Source organism: Rhyacophila brunnea, unplaced genomic scaffold, assembly GCF_057557595.1.
Source record: "Rhyacophila brunnea isolate RB1 unplaced genomic scaffold, BYU_Rbru_1.0 scaffold_1, whole genome shotgun sequence".
Classification (NCBI taxonomy): domain Eukaryota; kingdom Metazoa; phylum Arthropoda; class Insecta; order Trichoptera; family Rhyacophilidae; genus Rhyacophila; species Rhyacophila brunnea.
In genome coordinates, this window is record NW_028232751.1 from 63,212,809 (window position 1) to 63,235,846 (window position 23,038).

The 23,038-nt window shown below is 33.8% G+C and overlaps 1 long non-coding RNA gene across 1 annotated transcript; it reads right to left on the reverse strand.

Annotated features, from left to right (window-relative positions):
* Positions 1-4,349: 4,349 nt before the first annotated feature.
* LOC147080063 (uncharacterized) lies at positions 4,350-20,569 on the reverse strand. Its single transcript, XR_015071940.1, has 5 exons — positions 20,426-20,569; positions 13,450-13,650; positions 13,096-13,325; positions 12,852-12,920; positions 4,350-6,108 (listed from the first exon to the last, which is right to left on the reverse strand). It is a non-coding gene; the product is annotated as an uncharacterized LOC147080063 (long non-coding RNA).
* Positions 20,570-23,038: the final 2,469 nt, after the last annotated feature.

Below are 23,038 nucleotides of genomic sequence, written 5' to 3' on the forward strand. Positions count from 1 at the left end.
ATTCTTTTTATCTCGACTAGCTCGAGTTGCGGTACTTTCGGAGTGGTGTTAGAATTGTTTTTTCGTTGTGAAGAAAGTGGAGTTTAATTTTGGAATATATATTAGTTATTTTAGGTAAACGCCTCAGAATACGATTTTAATCCGGTAGGTATGTGCGGGACAGGTAGTATCTAAATAAAACTCCTAATTTTTATTTGGGTGTATTGACTGGTAGGTTGGTATTTATTTACTTTGTTATTTGTCTGTTTTTAGGGTTATAATAAATTTCAATTTGTTTAAATTATCTCTAAATTTATTTTATTCTTATTTATAATTAATACAGAGCAAGGTCTGTTTGGTTTCACAAAAGGACGCTGACTCCCGGCTACAGGGTTCTTCGACAACGATCCGAATCCGAACCCAAGCCGACTTACGAAAGACCTCCCGTGATTGGCCAAATTCAATCAGGCGACTTTTTGAATTGTCGAACCAGGAGGTAGCTTTCAGCGACGGCGCCTGACGAGTTTAGAATTACGTAATGCGCGGCAAAATTATAATATTTGAATTTACATACCATACACCAGGGGTGGGCAAACTGCGGCCCGCGGGCCGCATGTGGCCCGCCGGGTATTTTTTTGCGGCCCGCCATCATTAATTGTACTTTTGATTACGAATAACTTTTTTATATATTTTTTAAAAAATATTGACAATAGATTAAAATTTGAAGAATTTGTTGTTTTGTAAATGTATTATCTCAGTACGTCTTCCTTGCATCTCGTCTACACTATGTAACCACTATTTTCTACGTTGAACATCGTGACACATTTAAATACTTTTAACTCCGCGTTGGAAGGAAACAAAATATATGCCCATGATATGGTAAAAAGTGTGAATGGATTTCAATTAAAACTCAAGTTATTCCTTCGACAAATATCGAATAACAACGTGGACCACTTTCCAACTTTGAAGTTGCTGAATATACCAGAATATAAATTTGAAGAATATGGTAAAATTATTAAAGCTCTGAATGACAATTTTTCACAAAGATTTTTTGGTGAGCTACAACTTGCGATTATTGATCTGCAGTGTGACACTGATTTAAGAGAATTGCATCGTCGTGAAGAAATCTCCAATTTTTATAATGCCCTTAATTCAGACAAATTCGACCAACTTAAAGATTATGCAAGAAAAATGTTCGTTATTTTTGGATCAACCTATATATGTGAACAAACATTTTCGATCATGGACCTCAATAAAAATCCTTGACAGTCAAATATCTCCGATGCCCATTTACAAGCAGTTTTGAGAATATCAACTACAAAATTAACACCTGAATTAAAAAAAAAAAAATTTTCTTCTCATTAATTTCATTACTTACAACATTTTCACAACAACATTAAAACAGTTTCATTCTTCTCATTAATTTTTTGTAATGTTTATTTTTCGTGATAATAAATAGTGTATATCTAAAAATGATATTTTACTTGCGGCCCGCCGCTCATTTTGAATTCTTGAATTTGGCCCTCCATCCAAAAAGTTTGCCCCCCCCTGCTATACACTCTTAATAATAATTCCCTTATGGCTTGCATGTCAATTGCTCAGCATGATCCATTCGTCTCTTACATACTTTACTAGGTACTAAGCACATATTTATAACCAGTTTCTTTATTAAATCTTATACCTAAACATTTTATTTCTTACACTAGTACATATTTTATATAAAACAAAGCAATTTATTATCTTCTTAAACTATTGATAGCATACAGCGTCTTTCGTACTTTAATGTTACCTTTGTGTTTACTTTTCATCTTACTTTTTCATGTTACTTCCACATACCGGACGAAGGACTTTAAATGGGGATAAAACATTAAGGCAGTTGAGCAAGGAATTTGATGAGGTGTTTTATTAAACCGTTTATAGAGATCAGGGTTACGGTTCAGCTCACTTGTATTTAATAGTTATTCAGTACAAGGGGAAGCCTCTCTAAAATAGGGATGTAACAGTGACCATACTGTCATCGGCGTCCGAGATTCATAAAATAATTTGGCGCTTATAATTTTTGCTTCCTCAACGGTTGTTTTATATGCTTCTCTTTAGTCAATATTGTCGGTGAGCTTTTGTGGGCGCATGATGTCGCTTGAGTACTGTAATTTCCGTTTTGATCTGAGAGTCATTCTTTTCGTATTTGTTAATTCAGCGTTCCACCAGATTGGATTTTTCCTGATTACATGTGGCGTTTTTTTTGGGAGTATTTTATGGCATGTGATAGAGATTGCTGAGGTTATCTACTGCAGTGTCGAGTTCAGAAGTTGTGTGTATGTTTTCAAGGTACTGTTTATCTATGTTGAGTTCGCTCATGTTTTGCCTTGTCAATTCGGTTTTTTTTTCTTCTCCAGTCTGTTTTCTCATTTAAATGAGTGTTGAGTCATTCACGAGTGATAGTGTGCTAGTTGTATTGTTCCAAGTAAAAGTGATTTTGTGTGTTGTGTTTGGTGATGAGATAGTAATGTCGATGTGAGATTTTAAGTGTTTCCCGCTCCGCCAGAAGTTGGAACTGGTCCTTCATCACATACGTGCCACCCAATGTTGGCTCGTGTCCGGAAACTTGTACGTATGCAGTTCGCCGTATCACACTTCACCATGAAATGTTGTATCGGAAATATATGGCCGTATATTAAAGACCATCTAACTTCTTTGGGTCGTATAGTAGTGACATAAAATTCATCTCAAAATAAAACACGATTCTTGTCAGTTTATACTTTACAGGAAGCCAGCAGCAAAAAATTTTTGAAAATAGCCGATATACTGGATTATTTGTTAAGGTTATTTTTATTATTAGTTATAGGGTTAGGAAATCGCGGGAAAGAAAAACATAAATGCGGGTATTAAATGTACTGATATACATCGGGACTGAAAAAAATACACGCAATTGCCGGGAAAACGTGAATTCCGGGCATGTAAAAACGAGGTTATACTGTATATGTAAACCGTTAAAATTGGTGAAAGTATGATAATAATATAGCAGTGGTGAAAGGATGGAGGTAGGCTGTTAAGATCTGACATAACTAGTGCACACTAAATTTTGTTAGTCATACATATTTGTTATAAAAACAGCATTATCGCGATAACGCTGTTTTTTCGTAAATCAATTTGAATTACACGACATATACTTATGCATGCACTCACCAAATATTACTTTGATATTCTAACAATAGGTGGCAGTAGACAGTCCAAACTGACCACGCGTTACACGCTGTTTATCCGTATATCATATCTATGATGTACATGACATACAGTCCAACCAACATATCCGAATAATGGTCAAAAATGGAACTACTAGAACCCATATTGAATACACCATTCCAATATCAGATTCTGTCCAGTTGCGAGCCTCGATTGGGTAGTTTTCGACTGTGGTTCCCCCATAAATTCTTCAGATAAGTTTGCGGCACTGTACACAAATCGTAAATGTAAGTAAATGGATGACATTTTCTCTTGTTTGCCTTTTGTGAAGGCAAGAAAGCGCCGATTAGTTAAGAAATATATTGGAATTTATCCCAATGTTGTTGGAAATGGACCTCCTAATGAAGACATCACTTCAAGTGACTCACTTTAAAACTAAAGTTAAAGAATTTTACCATAAAAATCAGAGTTGTACGATTATTTTATGTTATACGGAAAAACAGCATTAAATTTGTTACCATACATTTTATTATAAACATGGTGGTCTATCCGATAAAGTTTTTTTGTTTAATAAGCCGTGTTCTCAATTACTCAAACTAGTTTTATTCATCAGAATTAAATATTTTCGATAACGGGTATATCCACAACAACCAACTAAAATGTTTAACTGCCAATATCTCTGAACGCTGTTTTCAGGATAACGCTCGTTTTCCGTATATGGGCTCAATTAATGATTAATATGTGAAGGAAAATAAAATACAAAGCTTATTATTAAAAATTAATTTAATTTAAAATGAGTTTGACTCACTCGACTTATAAACGAAAATGCAAAATAGAAGACGTATGTAATTTCCATAAATGGACATAGATTAATAAGATTTTTAGGTAGTTGAAATATGTATAATAATATTAACTGTACATTAGGTACACTGCCCTACATATAAAGAGGAGTACAAAACACATACATTGTTTTCATGTTACACCTAAGCCAACATGTAATTAATATTGCAGTATACACACTACTCACTATTTTTTTGAATAAGTATTTTGTATGAAAACTTTTATTTTTAACCACAACTTATTGTGAACGATTTTTGGATGTTTTTGTTTTAGAGTATTGCACTCATTTTTTTTGGAGGTTTCTTGTTCGCTATGTGATTTTTGAAAAATGATTTAATATTTTTTTTGAGATTTTGGAATCCGTCGGACCATCTAACAAATCTTCTAAGTCAATTTCCATGTCATTCATAGCTTTTCCTTTAAATCCTGAAGCCGTGAAGCCTGAACAATAAAAGCTTAGAGATTTTGACCGTTTGGTATACGTCATCCGGCAGTTGATATTGATCGACTATGCACTCCCGTGGTATGACCCATAGATGTAGCCAACTGCTCTGTATCATTTTCGCTCATGTTGAAAATTTATGTCAATGTAGCCAAATGCTTTCTTGGATTAGTTGATGTTAAAGCTTCGGGATGTTTTGCTAACTTTTGTAAGACTTTATATCCAAAAATACATGTTTCAAAAAGTGTTTTGTTCTGAAATAAAATTAGTCCTTAGACTGATAAGTAAATTAATATGATCTTGAACGTCCAGACTGAATAGGACCAGAATACCTCGACCCCTCTTTCTTCGTATCACTATACGTTTGAACCTTAATTAGAATTTTTTCTGGTCACCTCAGATTTTTCATGGATGTGTATTGGCAATCTTTCCTGTTCTCCTGGACGCCTTCTATTTACATAATAGAAGCACATGGCAAAATACAGTTTCACGTAATTCGTAATATGCCATTTCAATAGTTTTTGATACTTGAAGTTGCAATACAGCTTCGTTGGCCTTTTTTGTTAAATATTCTTTTAATAATCCAAGATCACTGGACAAAGGCACGAGTGTAGCTATCAATGTTTCTGTGAGAACCACGCAGTGTCAGCAGAATCCATGACATATGAATCGCTTTCAAATTAATGTTACTTATTTAATTATTGTTAAGTACATACTTCTTTGTATATATCTTCACACAATCGAATTACTACTACTCAGTAAGCACTTTGTTTACTTCACCTATATTTATTAAACGTTTATTATATTTTCTCACCAAATTGCTGAGATACTGAGGTAAGCATTTTCCATCGTGACAGGTTCAATAAAACGCTGACGGGAGGAAACAAGCCAGTCTCTCCGTAATATTCACTCGATAAACTTGTATCTTGCGCTTAATGCCTCGAAAAATGATATCTACCTCTCTGTTATATTGTACCATTGTATAACTGTAAACTGTATCTGTCAAATAAACTCGCCATCTCTATCATGTATGCATATTTAAATCAGTTGCAGCTTGATTAGAAATATCAAATTCTAATTAGCTATCAAAAGATGTATCATAGATTTTAAAATAGATTCTGCTTCCGCAGATTGAATGGTTGCATAAAAATCTGTTTTTTTAATGCATATGAAATCGCGATATCGCAGCATTGTTTCAAAGAGTTTGATATGTTCATTGCAAATGTAGGACTCATGTAAACATCTTTAATGGCGTCATACTTTGCAATTATTTTGGTGGCTTCAATAAACAAATCAATATTTGGGATGTAATGCTGAGTTCGTAGTGAAATTTCCTTTTTTCCTCAATAAAGTTATCAGATGTTTCCTCTCTTTTGAATTAACCGAAAGTGAGTATATTTTTTGGACTTCGACCATCAAGGGGTGATTTCTTTTGATGTGTCTGGAAAAATTTAGCACTGATGTTTCACAGAAAAAACAGAAATCTTTTGGTGAGAAATTTTGTCTGAGAATTCTTTTAGTTTATTAGCAGTCGCTAACTGGAGGCTTTTTGGTGACGATCGTGTTTCATCGTCTCGTCGTTGATCATCAGTTTGGTCTCTTATCGGAGATACCAGTCTAACATCTTCGATTTCAGCTGATATTGATTGTTCTGGTAAAGTCTCCTAAAAATAAAATACGAGTATTTTATCAGAATTTTTTCCACTAAAAAATAAGATGATTTTAGACAAAAAGAACATTTTATATACAACGTTTTAAAATTTTCTGTTGAATTATTATGCTCAAACTTGTACTTGATATGAAGTAAATAAAAAACAAACAAATATAGAATACTGAAATGTCATTTAGACATTTCATTTTGAGTTCCATAGTAACGCACGTATATATTAATAATTTAGTTGCTAGGACTACCCACTTAGCAACCAATAATAGTGGATTGGATTACGGATTTCTTCCGAAATAACTTTACATACAAAACAGAATTAACTGAAAATTAATTCAATTCTACTTAAAGATGGCTAAAAGTATTAAAAGAATGCATTGGCATTGTGTTCTGATATATTCTAAAAGTTTCAAATGTCTAGCTAGTCGGGACGTTAGTTAAAAATCGATCGCAAGATTTGTACTGGATAAACAACCACCGGACAAATAAGAATACGAGCAAATAAAAATGTTGTAAAAATAGATTGTGACGCATGACGCATTTTTTTTAAAATTTCATAATATCTGGCTGCTAAAATAGAAGTTTTCTTACAATGCACTCTTTGAAGTACACTCTTTCGGTAAAGTCAGTTTTTCGAATGAAATTTGTATGACTAGTCTGTAGGTTTTAAGCATTTATATTTTTACTGGTGTGTTGTTATTTTTACGTAAAACTTTTGAAATACAGTAAACTCTAAATTTATTATCCAGGGTCACATTGACTGAATTTTGGATTAAAATTTCAACATATCTATACTGTATATTTTAAAGTTTATTGGTGTGCTAATAATCTGTCTCACTAAAAACTCGTTAACGGCAATGACATTGCATTGAAGATTTTTTGGTAATTTTTAGGTTAACACAAATATTTTCAGCTTTCGTTCATGACCTATGAATATTAATTAAAGTTTCCATACATTACCATAGAATTTTGTTGTTTAGTTACCAAAGTTACTAATCATTAAAAGAATATAAACATTACAGCATGACTATTGTTTGATTTTCAAAATTTTGTACACACAATAGCGAAATTGAAACTGGAAAATTACGAATACGTCATCGAATAGAAGTCGCGACATCAGCTGTTTACTTATAACACAAAGGAGATGGGCAAATTGCACTAAATGTTTAATAAAAATAATTGCTTTTGGGTAGCGGTATCATTGAACTTCTTAGGAGTTTATAATTTATGTTTTAAAACCCAAAGTTTTTTACATTTTTTTATTGAGATTTTCCAGTGTTTTTTAAAAATTGTCCTTACCAACCTACCCTCCATAATCGAGTCTCAACTGTAATTATTTTCGAATATTTATCAATCAGTACGTAAATTTAGCTATATTGATGTAATACATAATATGAATACGTGTATTAATTAAGGCGCTAAGTACCAAAAAGTAGTTTTGCTTGTGGCTACAAAATACTGATTTGTCAAATAAAATTGTATGAAGCAGACATTTTGAAAAATGTAGTTTCACAGTATGAAGCAATCTTGGCAGCTTCTATAATTTTAAAACTTAAATTTATTTTCAATTTCCACAGTACATAGCTTTGAAATTGCCATTTCCGGTCACGGTGTAAGTACCACGCAAAGAATCTTATTTTAGGGTCTAAGTACCAGCTCAGGGACGCTAGTGGGATCTAAGTACACACTGATGACATTTTCAATAGAGATGGGTACAATATTATAAATTAAAAAAATAAGATTTTTCGATACTTTTGTTTTATCAATTCAATTATGTATTTACCTAGTCCTAACACAATCATTCTGGGTTTTATTTCAGCAATGTGCATATGACCCTAGAGACTATAGATCAGTGGTTTCCACGTTTCCGCGATGAATGTGCTTGTTTAGTGGTCAATCCAAATTTATCATGTTCATTGACAAATGGATTCTATCATGGGCGGCCTGAAGCGGGCCTCGAGATCAAGATCTTTCAACCACAATTTTTACAATTAGTAGAATAATGTTAAAAGTGGATTATCAAACTATTCTAGAATAGATTTTTGTTTGTTTCAATATATTATATCTGGCATAGAAATAATTTAAATGTGGATACATGGCGAACTTTTTTTTTTGTAATTTTGATTTCCAAAGCTCCAAATTTTTATGAATGCCTTCACTTTGTCTTTTAAAATCAGTGAATGCATTTGTAGTCCTTGCATTGATTTATTCACCTGCTTATTTTAATTTCAACCAAATACAACAAAATCGTATTTATCGTAATCGTATTATCGTTCCTAAACAAACTTGCGTCAAATTTCAACATTATGATTTGATCTTTTATTCAGACTTCATTTTTTCACGAGATAGCCAGCGCACTACACAATAGTGTAGAAGTGACGTATTATAAAGTTTGTCAATCAGGTTTGCAAACAACCTTTTATAGGACTGTTTTTTTTGTATGGTTTATAACTAGCGACCGTTTTATAAACTATGCATTTGCAAACTTCATACTTGTGGCTGCAATATTTTTTTCTTAAATTTTAAATAAATTCAACATCTACATATTCAAATAAATATTTGTCACGTCACTTTCACTGTATGACAATATGGATTCTGGTTTTAAGTGAATTGTGTTAAACTTTTCGCGCCTCCCTTAGCAACACCCCGCGCCTCCCAGTTTGGAAATCGCTGCTATAGAGTATCATAAATCAAGTACGTACAACTTTACTCAAATGTCCGCCTTTCTCCTTATGTGGTATAAGGCATAAAGCCCACCAAAAAAGCGTTCGGTGCGCTCACTACTGAGTAGGCCCCCTCCCACCCGCGCATTACCCTTCACCAATGTTATAAGGGGCTCAAGGAGCACAAAATAATTATTATTATCAGCGTCTCTCATAACAAAGCAATAAAAATATTATTAAAATTCTCGGGGCATGCAATTAATATCGGACACGCAATAACTAAACAAAGAGTTCATTGTTCTTAAATAATGGCTTCTCGCCTGTCTTATCGACGACGCTTCGAGGGGCGTGATTTTGCTTGCCGTGTTCAATGAATGGACTACGTTGTATTTTCGTTAAATCGTATCGCTGAGAAGCCAAAAAACGATGACTCATGGGGCAGGCGGGCACAAGGCGTCGTCAAATCCAGTGTGCGCTGGCGTATTTGATTACGTTGTATTTTCAATGATTTACACGCCACTTGTGAAATTTTGCGTGAGAGCCCCACTCGCTCCGTTAAGTGGGTTTTACGCCTAAGAGATAACGTTATTATTATTATAATATAGTGCAGGATCCCATAGATTTTTCGTAAACATAAAATGCGGAAAGCATTCTGACAATTGGGATAGGGTTACAAAGATATATAATGTCATGTTATTCACGTACCTATATGTGCAACCTACACTGTTTCTGGATTGACCATTATACCTACTAAAACTAATGCCATATGCATATATGGTAAAGAAATCAATCTGGGTGATTCTATACAAAAATATTACTAAATAAAATAGTTTAAGCCAAGGAGGATCCTAAGAATCGATGATTTTGAACACATTGCACTACCCGCTATTTTTATTTTTTCAAATGGGACGAACCGTTCTACCACCATGCCGATGGCATGGTACAATTATTGCATTTGCAATCAATCTCTGATTCGGTCTTGGTTTTATTGAAGAATTCAGAACAATTTTTGGTGGGTTATAAGAAAAAAAATTAAAACCACAATAAAAAAAAAAATACTTGTAATATCGCCTGGCAACATCGATATTATATATCTTTGTGACCCCGAGAACCTATCCCAATTGTCAGAACGCGTTCCGCATATTATGTATACGAAACGTCTATGGAATCCTGGACTAATAGTAAAAATAAGACAAACACGGCTTTGTCTAAGTCTGCATTAAATAGGCCGGCCATAATAAAATACTTGTTATGTTATGTCGTTATGTATGCAGTGATTCCCATTATTCTTTACCTGTAAACAATACCCGGCCTGTGTCCATATTATAAACATCTACTGGTGATAAAACTGATAAATTATCAATAATTATTTTGAACTTTGTTTTGTATTAAGTAGGTACATATGTGAGTCAGTCAATATCATACTTTGAAATGTTTTAATTTAAATAGTAGTACACATTTTTTTATTTGATACCATACAACTTAGCAATCATGAAATAATTAATATAAAATATGTTCTTAATTAATTATAGGATGTGTATTTCCCATTTAATTCAATAAGGCATTATTAATTATTATTATTATATTCTATAAATTATTGAAGAAGTAGGTACAATGTGTTTTATATATATATATAACTAGCTGAAGTAGCCGGCTTCGCACAGGGTCGCTTCGTGGTTCTAGTTATCTTAGATATTTAAAAAATAGTAAGAGGTAATTTACAATATGGTAATATGAAAATAATTCTAATAGGAGTAAAGGTCAAACAAAAGAACACTAAATTAAAATCAAATCCAAAATATGAAAACGTTATTAATGTTAATAATATGAAGTAAAAAAAAAAAAAAATTGGATGGAACAAACAAACAACAAACTTTGTATTTTATTTAATACTAATTTAGAAACCTGCAACTGACAAAAGTTTTATTGCAATCCGATGAATGGAATAGGAACGCATACGAATAGAAGAATATAGAAGATGGTTGTACTAATTCAGAAACCTTTGCGGGTGTTACCACAACAACTGACGAAGGTTTCATCGCAATCGGATGAATGGTATAGGAACCATACGAATAAAAGAAGATATAATGAGGAAAAAGAAGAAGAAGATGGTTTTTATAATTCAGAAACCTTTGCGGCTGTGCGTACAACAACTGACGAAAGTTTTGTGGCAATCGGATGAATGGTATAGGGACCATACGAATAAAAGAAGATATAATGAGGAAGAAGATGGTTGTACTAATTCAGAAACCTTTGCGGGTGTTACCACAACAACTGACGAAGGTTTCATCGCAATCGGATGAATGGTATAGGAACCATACGAATAAAAGAAGATATAATGAGGAAGAAGAAGATGGTTTTTATAATTCAGAAACCTTTGCGGGTATGCGTACAACAACTGACGAAAGTTTTGTGGCAATCGGATGAATTGTATAGGAACCATACGAATAAAAGAAAATAGAATGAAGGAGAAGAAGAAGATGATGATTTTTCTAATTCAGAAACCTTTGCGGGCGTGAGAACAACACTTGATCGTAATTTCATTGCAATGGATGAATGGTATAGGAACGCATACGAATAGAAGAAGAAGAAGAAGATGGTTGTACTAATTCAGAAACCTTCGCGGGCGTCCGCACAACAACTGGTCAAAAATTCATCGCAATCGGATGAATGCTATAAGAACGCATACGAATAGAAGAAGAAGAAGATGGTTGTACTAATTCAGAAACCTTCACGGGCGTGCGCACAACAACTGGTCAAAATTTCATTGCAATCGGATGATTGGTATAGGAACGCATACGAATAGAAGAAGGTATAATGAAGAAGAAGAAGAAGAAGAATAACAGACATACAGATAGAATAAAAGAAGAAGAAGAAAATTGTTGTACTAATTCAGAAACCTTTGCGGGTGTTGGCACAATTACTGACGAAAATTTTATTGCAATCGGATGAATGGAATAGGAACGCATACGAATAAAAGAATATAGAATAGAAGAAGAAGAAGAAGAGGATGGTTGTACTAATTCAGAAACCTTTGCGGGTGTTACCACAATAACTGACGAAGGTTTCATCGCAATCGGATGAATGGTATAGGGACCATACGAATAAAAGAATATAGTATAGAAGAAGAAGAAGAAGATGGTTGTACTAATTCAGAAACTTTTGCGGGTGTTATCACAACAACTAACAAAGGTTTCATCGCAATCGGATGAATTCTATAGGAACCATACGAATAAAAGAAGGTATAATGAAATAGAAGAAGAAGAATAACAGACAGACAGACAGACATTAATTTTTATATATAAGATATAGCCTATACTCTTCGCGCAAGTGCAAGCAATAAGTTGACAAAGTTTTATCGCATTCGGATGAACGGAATGGCAGCGCATAATATACGAACAAACAAACAAACACATATTGATTTTTATACATTAGATATACTTAATATTCTGAATTTCAAACCAAGAAGAAAAATATATTTAAAAAAAAGTTGCTTAATATCGATATTATAACATTATAACGATACGCATTGAACATCACTAGCGCTTTCTTGACAAATTAGCAGATTGTGTAAAACAATTATAAAAATGTACTTACCTCATAATTTCGAGGTTTTATGGCTGGAATCGCTTTACTATTAATTGTGGAGTACTCCTGGCCACTAGTTTTTAGTTTTTTTTTTACATTTTAGACACTTCCATCATCTTTTTGGCGACGTTTTTTAACAGAAGTCGTGAGTGTCAACACACCGTTTTCAGCCATTTCATATGGAATGCCGTTGAACGCTGCAGTGGTACTTACACCCTTACATATAAAACTCGCCAATGGACTTACATCGTCGCTAGATTTAAATATTTTATTGTATTTTTTTGACTTGCTTAAGGCGCTTAGATCATAGTTAATAGTATTGGCGTTGGTATGTAGAACTGTTTTCTATAAAAATGTCAGTTTTGAAAATGTTGGTACTTAGCGCTTTAATTAATACACGTATTCATATGAATTATATTTTACTATAACTATCAATATTATTGTCTTTTATGGAGTGTTCATAGGTGTCAATATTTGATAATATACTACTTACTTCAGTCCAGCTGCTTTCTGGTATATAATCACTGCCGAAATCAAAAGAAGGCTCCGCAGATGAAATTACCTATAAAAATAGTGAAATAGTTTAAAAACTAAAATATGTAAATCCAATCAGATCGAATAATGACTATAACCTATAACTAAATTCAGCGCTTGCTGAATTGGAAAAATAAAACTGTCTAGATAAAGGTACTGCGAAACAATTACATATTAGCTATAATATTCAGTATTTGACTCACATTATTGTTATCAAGTGAAGTTGATATCTTCGCTGCATCTGGAAATGAGGTATTCGAAGTAATTGGGCAATCTTGTAGTAGTATTTTTCCCGAATCGAGACTTAATATCGTAATAGCTTCCTTTGCGTTACGTAATTGTGTTGTGTTTTCATCTTTTTCATCAAAATCATACATTTTCACTGGCACAGGAGATAAAGCATTTTCCTGCGGACATTTGCGTTTTTCGTATTCTGAAATATAAAAATATATAATTAATTCATTTTCAGTGATTATGATTGATTTTAATAAATTTAGTTAACTTTATTTTTAAATTTAAATTTAATTTATTTAAATAATGTAAAGATCGATCACAACCTCATCACTGGAAAAAATGGTCTCTTTTGCGATTTGAAGAAAAGCGTTTGGTGTTTTTGTATCTCCTTCATTTCTGGTAAATACAATTTCCGAAGCGGAAGTCTCAGGTTGAATTGTGGTTGTATTTATCACATCTTCCACATCGACATGTAAATCAACATTTGTGTGAAATTCCGAAGAACAATTTCCGTCTGCGTACTCCTGCAATACAATAAAAATGGTTGATTAATTCGCTTAAAAATATTTTGAATTAATTAAAATAATAAGTCAACAGGAGTTTATATGGGCAGTGCCTTTGCGTTTATCTCAGGTTTTTTCATGTTATACTTCTTTTGCGACGGTAGTGAAATTGTTGACATGAAATGTCATCCTTTTCGGGAGCCTTTGACTGCTCCTCCGCTGACAACTCCGAGTGATTAATTTTTAAATGTTTCAAGACCCAAGACGTAAGATGTGTTGTGTTTATGAGTCTACAAGAACTGAATGACAACTGAAGTGACGAGTAAGATCATGTTATCGCGCGTGTTTGAACATGTGCCGAACTGAAAAAACTGATTTTTTTCGGTCCTATTTCTTGTTCAGCCAAAAAAACAGTTTTTTCGGTATTCGGTTCAAAGCCCTGATTTGGACAGCTATTTTATGTTCTATATCCACTTGTTAAATATTCGCGTATCGTACCATCCAGGAACCGTGCCTGATTACCACACTGATGTAGCAGAATGGCGTATAACCAATTTGATGTCATGACGAAACACTTACAAAATGGTGTATTACATAGGTATAAATAATATTTGTATCACATTTTGAGACGTAATTAATTATACAAGGTTTAGCCGTCTCATGTGATATGCAATGGTGATACGATATGTGGATATCGGCTATTATACCTATTTTGATAGTTCGCCATAAATCAATAGCAATCATTAATTAAATGAGCGCTCGGCAAATGTAAAAGGTAACGCTAGCAATAAAAAGTATTATCTAAAGTAGTAGAATAGTGGAACATCACACTGAACGTCTAAACATGCGTATTTGTAAATTCACTATTAATATTGTATTGAGAATATAATAATTTATCGCTTCTAAAAGCAACACGTTTGAACTTTGTCGCTTAAGCGTCAAACACATTATCATCACGTTATGCGCTGTCACAGTAAGCTGCCGCTACAGGAAAAATACGTATAATGTTGTTTTTCTTGGTATTTAAAATGTTATCAGACTGATGCTCCCATCCCATAGCACATGTTGATCCTTTAAACGAACATTGTCAGCCAGCAAAATCTGCCGAAATCGCCAGAACAACAATGAGGTCACCTCCCGCGTACCGCGCTACATCGTCAACCACATGACTCAATGAAGGTTTTTTATTATTTTCTACATGCTTACACATTTTCGACTCCAAAACGCGTGCTCTTTGTTTTTATTTTTTTCTCTATAGATTTTCTATCAAATTATTATCTATGTCTGGTGTTTACGTCCATTATCTATGATCTGCTGGTTCGATTCTGTTCAAAATATTATCTACGGATGCAATATCACAAATAATTTTAATGTAAAATTAACTGAAATTACCATAAATGAGTCGTATAGTATCAAAAGTAGAACTGTCGCATATATGTCGAAATTGAACTAAGTATGCCACATTATTCTTCGGATCATAATGTATGACTAGCAATATAATATTCGAATTAAAATCATATCTGTGTGGTATAAAATCGTGAAAGAAAATAGGGCTTGGTATCAAAGTTAGAACTGTTCACGTCCTTGGAAACACAAGTAGAACTGTTCGGTTTCGACCAATCACAGAGTTGCCCTAAGTGACGTCACAATATGGCCGCTCATACATATCGTTCAGTTGTGACTGTTGACATACCGTGTTTAAAGTTGAGTTTTTTATGGTTTTTTTTACCAAGACATATAAATACTGATGGCTAGTCCCCTCATGGAGTACCAACCAACACCAGTAATAATAAACAAAGGTCGCAAGAGAAGCAGAAATCCTGAAAAATGACAGGCAAAAATCGACAAAGTTGGCAGGTCAGTGCGTGTAAAATCCATAGGCGTACCTACATCAAATGTTTTGAAAATATTACTTAGTAAATATTTTAATTTTACTTTATTTATCCAAGTTTAAACTATTTCAAAAACATAGTGCTAATTCTTTTTCATCCTCGGACGAATGAAACCTCAGTTGAAAATTTTCCTATAAGGATAAACCGCTCCTGATTCAATAGTACAATTGTTTTTATGAAATTTTATTTATATTATTAAAACTAGATTAAAACAATGTCCCCCCTCTCCACCAAAAAGAATAGTTTCTATAATTATTTGGATTGTTTTTGTTCACTTTTCGTTTGTGTTCTTAAATCTTTTATTTATTTTCTGTGAACTGCTTATTTCATTCCTTTTTTCTTATCGATGACATATTAAGTTCCGAGTCCAAAAGAAATATGAAGCGTTCAAAACGTTAGGGGAATGTTTTAGTCCACGTAGAGAATTTATATCCATCAGACTATGGGAAACTAAGGAATATTATACAAGAAAAATAATAACATTGATAGGATTCATCCATTTACAGTTGCAAAAAGGTTGCCAAGTGAAAGTTGAATAAATTATTAACTAAGCATTATGGGCCACAATGGTAAACTTTACATAGGTACCCTCCAATTCGATAAAAAAAAACATTTGATGAAAATAACTCCCGGAATAATTTACGAGATTCTGGGGACGTGAACTTAGGTGAAATACAAAGATGACATTCTAAATGAACTTATAGTATAGATTTTATTCCGTTATTATTCTTAATACCTAATACATTGGAAAATATGTCATACAATAATATCTCTGTCTCCCTGTATGTTTATTTTTTTAATACCCACAATATTTAATCAATTTAAAATTAAAGTATTATAAATTTTATGTAGGTACCTATTAAAATTGAAATCAATAAATAAAAAAATACATTATTTTTATTATAATGATGTACTGCACTCGTAAATTTGAACTACTTCTTAGTGACGTCATCCACAATTGTTTGGGATCAAAAACAGAACGTTACACAACCTTGGTAACAAAGACAGAACAGTATACTATGTGAGTATCAAATGTAGCACTCTTCACTTTTAAAACATGTATATTTCATTATTTACAACAATCAGAATTCTGACATACATAAATTCTGTTGTGTATTTCTAATTTCTAAAAGTAGAAAAATATTTTATGCTTTTATAAAACTCAAAAATCCAACAAAGTGTTTTTTGTCATTTTCTCGAAACAATGAATAGTGCACAGTTCTACATATGATTCTATACGACTCAAATAATGAATAATAATTCAAAATTTTCTGCGAAATGACGAAACCATAGACTAAATTTGTCACCACGCCAGCATGTGACGTGATCATAATATAATCACAGCATTAAGTGGGGTTTGTGAATTTTGTACTTTACGCCTATGCTATAATAAACTGCTTTGCTAGTCGTCCGGTTCATAAAGTCGACGATTTTCATATAAGTAATATGTATTAGGACCACGCAGCCTCTCATCACGCTGAGAGTGAAGAGGATTTGGTTATTATTTAATTAAAAAATCATATTAGTCATTTAATGTGAATAAAAATATCGGAATGGCATCTGAGTGATTAGTTATTATTTGTGGTGTTTACCAACACAAACATAGACCCTTCTAAACCAACCCATCCCGCACCACACTCGGTCTTAATCGAGCGTATCAAGAGGCTGTACGTTTGATGTGAAGCATCAGCAGTTTTTAACATGTATATATTTTACTGCTGGCCACGAAAGCATCCCACTTTCGCTGCCAGGTTTTCTGACACCGCATCCAGAGTCATTAGACGTATTGTCCGCTTCCTCAAAGATACTTTTTCAGTATGAAGGTTTCGAGGCGGGGCACGGTGAAAGTCACCAACAACGGCCTTTTCAACTTTGAGGAGTTTTGTGAATACACTGCGTACCTATATGTGCAGGTCAAGAGGAAGGATTCCGGCCAGGATAGAGAGCGCGTCCGTGGAAGTTGTGCGGTAGGCCTTTGTGATAGATAACAGCGCACTGCACTACCCACTTAAAATGATATTCCTAATTTTGACACTCTTGTGGATATGACCGGAGCTGCCGAATCTTCACTTGGACACTGCAAGCCAAAGCCTCCCGGACAGTCACCGTGGTGGACGCAGCATGTGTCGGACCTGCGTGCGCTTTTTAGGAAGGCACGCAAAGCCCATCAACACGCGCACCGATCCAAGCAGCCACCTGCCTCTATTTTGCTTCTTGCAGCCATGCATGGCTTCAAGGCAAGCCAAGAAAGACCACTGGCGGAACTTTGTGACCATTTAGGGGAGTTCGGACCCCTGGGGTCCTCTAGACTACACTATGAAGTTGGGAAGACCTAACAGCGTCATGTGCGGCATCGAGAAACCAGAAGGTGGACCCACCAGTACGGAATTTGATACGGCTACGACCCTACTCGAGGCGCTTATTCCCCTGGATGATGAGTCTGCTCTTCCGAATTCATACGGACCACTCATCGTTTCCATCCGAGCAGGAGATCAATTTCATCATCCGTGCGTTAAAAGCTGGCAAGGCACCGGGCCCGGACTGCATTGACAACATAGTATGTTACTATGTAACAACATAGTATTACTATAAAACATGTAAATAACAAATCTAATATCTTCAGGTGCACACACGGAAAAATTGTTTGGGGGGGTCCATTTTGAAAAAAAATATTGGGTATTGATTTCTAAGGAGATGGGAGGGGACGGACTTAACAAAATCTAGCAGGTACCACTGACTTTCACATTTACCCCGTCTACTACGTATAGCATCTTGTCACTTCAACTGTGGACCCCTGGACATTTCTCATACCCAGATACTCCGCACTTTGAGTGTAATGATAAATACCTGGCCTGCAGGTATACCTAATAGTACACATCTGCGAAAAGCGAATGCGCATGCCTAGCGGCCATCACTATTACAATCGCTACCGTATGGTTGTGTCGTCCGCGCTGTTTTGTCTTTGAGCCAACCTGTTGAGAAGGCTCTTCGGCAGCTAAATCACCCGGATCATGATCCTCAGTCACGAGGTCCTAACAAAATGGAAGGAATAATCTTCCGCTCACATGAATAATTTGTATTTCGGACCATAACCCCTCCCCCCTCGTGATGCGCACCTGAATATCTTGAAAATATTAATAATTATCCCATAGTGCAATTAAGTTGTCGATTTTTAAAAATCTTAACGATGAATATAAGCAGAAGGAGAAAGATTGTTTACTCAGTTTACTGTATCTACTGAAAAGTATTAAAAACTGTCTATGTTCAACAGCTCCACGGTGGCCGAGTGGCTTACGCGTCGGCTTATACTTATAATGTCATGGGTCCCAGGTTTGAACGCAGAGTCTGACAAATACGCATAATGTTTTTTAATTTGTATTTGAGTACGAACCTAATATTATATTGAGCGAGTGGTTAATATCCATTTCTAGTAAAAACAAAAATCTGTTAATACAAAACCACCACTCTGTGAGGTCCATTTATAATCTTATTAGGATCGGACATGATTTAATAAAATAATAATATATTCAACAATATTTCAAGAGAAGAGCTAAAAATGAAATTGGAGCTGAAACCGGGAACTCCTGAAAACCTCTAAATTACTTTAAACTGGAACCCATAATTTTGGATATTAACGGAATGCTTTAAAAATCTCGGGAATCCGATATTTAATATTACATCATAATAGTATTAAGATTAGCCATCGTTTCCTCAGTTTAAAAAAATGACAACTATTATGTTATAGGTACATATCATTCCACCGTAGAAAACTTTTAACAAAAGTATTCTTTACTAAAACTGTTGGGCCCCGGCAGGGTGAACGTGTTCGGCGAAGCGTTGAGCGGCGTGCGCAACTCAAACGTAAAACTGTAAAATCAAAGAAAGATATTGTCTACGAACATTTTCGTTTGAGTTTGAGTTGCGCATGCCGCTCAACATGCCCACCCTGGCCGTACACTTAGGGTGGCGACAAATAAATTGTGATGTCGACGTATAGCGTGTGATCCACCCGGTAAGGATATCTTAAAAAATTACATATAGGATATATGAATTTTCATAAAACATGAACAATATACATACTTACTTACCTATAACTTGGTAGGAATAAAGTAAGCTTATTGATTTTTAAATGATACGGAAAGAGGATCTTTGGTTTGATGGAACCGAACCACATTTAATATAGGTATCCACATAAATCGAACGCGAAACATGAAATTAAAAAAAAAAATGGGGGTTCAACAGCTCTGGTCAAAAGCGACTAAATGGACTGACGACGGTAACTATACTTAATTTTTCAGAAACTTTTGTTATGTATTGTTTAAATTTAAATAAATAATAATATGAAATACGTAGGTACCATAATATTATGTAACTAAAACGAGAATAATTGTATATTTTCCTTCCCATAGTTTTTGCAAATGGGCCTCAATAACACCGGGTGTCCGGGCAGACATTTTCTCTGAAAGGACTAGGTATGGTAAGTAGGTACACATTATGTCAAAACAAAATAAAATTTGCCAGACATTAAAATAATGTAGAATCCATATTGTTTATTTAGACACTATTCGCGAAAAAATATAGTATTCAAGTGGACAGGAACCTGAAACCCTTTTCGCGTAGGTGTTTTAATATTGTATTATTTTATGACAGCTGACAAACGTAGGTACAAAATAAAAAGTTTATAAAAGTTTTGACACTTCAAAGAAATTTAACTTTCAACCAGCGGGATTTTTCTAATGTTGAGATATCGAAGAATTCCGATACCTGTCAAATGACATTATTACTATCAGATGTCTCTTAATTTACTCATATTGTGTATTATCGACATTCATGTTCTCGGAATATTTTCAAAGCAGAGCATTTTATTAACCGCGCTAAATCACAAAATAAATGTATGTTTTTACCTTTAAATGATTCTTCACTGATTGGCAGTGTTGTGATAATAACAGTACAGCTTAACTATCATAAATTTGACAACTCAACTGTTTACAATGAGATATTTCTTATCACCAGTCAACACAATATCGAACGAAGAATCGAATGAAAACAAACTATCAAACTGACAAAATTAATGACAACTCAGTGTTCAGTGCTGCCAGATACGATTAGTAAAATTCTCAACTTTATAATAATAGTAAATCAATGAAAAATAGTATCTTCGCAATTTCTCATCTAAAAATTTTTGATTTATGTCTACCAATCTTTTTGAGGTACCTACCTTTAAATAACAAACATTTTACCTACCTAAAATTGTTAGCCAGCATTTTTCCAATTTCTTTGCATTTTTCCCATTAAATATTATTAAGTACTTTTTAAGTCTTAACTAACGTATAGAATATATTTCTGAATCCTAGTTTTAATTTTAGCTTCATTTTCCAAACATCGAGTTTTCTAAAAATAAATAATATCTTAATTATATCGGATATTAGTATAGGCATAATCACAATATAAAAAAAATAGTGGGAAGATGTAATACAACATTTGATTAATACTTAATTTTGTCTGAATCATAAATAACAATATTTTTGAATCGTAATTTTACAATTTCGTTAGATAGAGACCATTAGTCCAAATTTATTATATTTTACTACTTGCCACCCTATCACTTTGAGCGGGATTCATTTACAGGTTTATAAATTCACACCTCCACCTTTTAATTTACTTTGTATTTAATCTGGGATTAATATTCGATATTGAAATGGATAAACCTGATCCAAAAAAAGAAGCTGAAGGTAAAAAATATTCATATGTATAATTTTTCATGAACGATTTCCGTGTAATTAGTTTTTTTCTATGGACAGAGCTCACCCACATGATAATACAATTTTGATCTGTCTGAAAAACTATTCACAAATTATGGTTTATTTAATTATTTTAATTTCTCCAAATGAACCTAAGAATTGATTGAGTTTCTACTATCAAACAATGTTAATGCCAGTATTCTACAAATGGACTTCGATGGCTTTATTCTATATTGTCATAATTTCATATATTATTTTGTCTCATTTACAGAAAAAATTGGAAATGCATCGGAATTTCAGGAAACGTAAGTACTGGCTTCAATAATTTTACATTGTGATTGAAATAGAAAATATATTTATCCATTGAAATCCCCCTGGATCTAGGTATAATAACATATATCCCGAATATGAAAATTTGACTAATTATTTAAATTCCAAACAATATATTATTACTATATTATATTATACCTGTAGCTGTTGAAAAAATCATCTCGTGTAGAGATAGTGCCTAAATATATGAAAGTTATTGCAAAAAGGATCACTAATTTTCAGATAAACTCTGATATGAAATTACCTTTCTTACATTTTTGGCATACGAAAACTGACTTGCGTTAACATGTTTCTTGCTGCAGCGATATTTATTAGGAAATCACAAAGGGCTCCGCTTGGAAGAAGATTAAACATCTTTGGATGTGTCAGTTTAAATCATTCTATATTACTTAGTATCGGATAGTATTCATAAAATAAAAAATTAAATGAAAATCTTTAAATCTCCGACATGCAACCTCTGATGTAAGTACATATTATTATAGAGACAGTAGTCTCTTTTTTCTCTTGATTTGCCATTCCTAAGCAGTACATGACCTGCGTATCACTTTATTAACCTATTTGTTGTTCAGAATACATCATTTTGAAAAACCTCAAACATGCATATTATAAATAATTCTAGATGAAAAGTTCATCTAAGTGGAAAATGAGCTCACATCTTTCATTGTCCGGATGAGTTATCTAATACCCCGTTTACATGTATTGTGCATAGATTTACTGCTGACAGTACATATTATCACGGCCATAACAAAAAAATGCACGTGTAAACACGCATTATCGTGCAAGTTGCAAGATTGCATGCATGAATCAAAGTTCAGAAGCTTCTGAATTTCATGCAACATCTGGACTGTGCGATGTCTGCGCCTGCGCAGTAGAATGGTAGTGGTGACTGTTGAAAAAAATAAACTACGCTGCGCAGAGGCTCATTTTGACGTCTATCAATGTTCACGACCTATCAAAAAGCACCATACAAAGACTATATCACGGCTCACTTATTCTTGAAGAATGAGATTGTCGAGACATTCAGCATTTCTATGTGTAAACAGTTATTATAGCGCCTGTACACATGCATGAATTTACTGGCAACAATGGTATGTATTTTAAACTATCGTGACAATAACTGTTTACACGTAAAAGTGCTGACGGCCTCTCCAATCTCATTTTTCAAGAGTGAGCGTGACGCAATGTTATCATTTTATGGTACTATTCGACAGGTAGTGAAAATCGGTTAACCTCAAAATTTGTTCATACAGACCTACAAACTTATCTGGAGAATGGCCAAAAATGAAACTACGAACTACCATATGACGCCATATTGAAAAACGTTTAAAAAAAGATTAAACTGCACACTATTGGTGCTAGAAAATCCATGCACGTGTACAGGCGCTATTATTCTTTGAACTATAGATGATTCATGTGAACAACTATTAATCACGACTCTATCTGAGG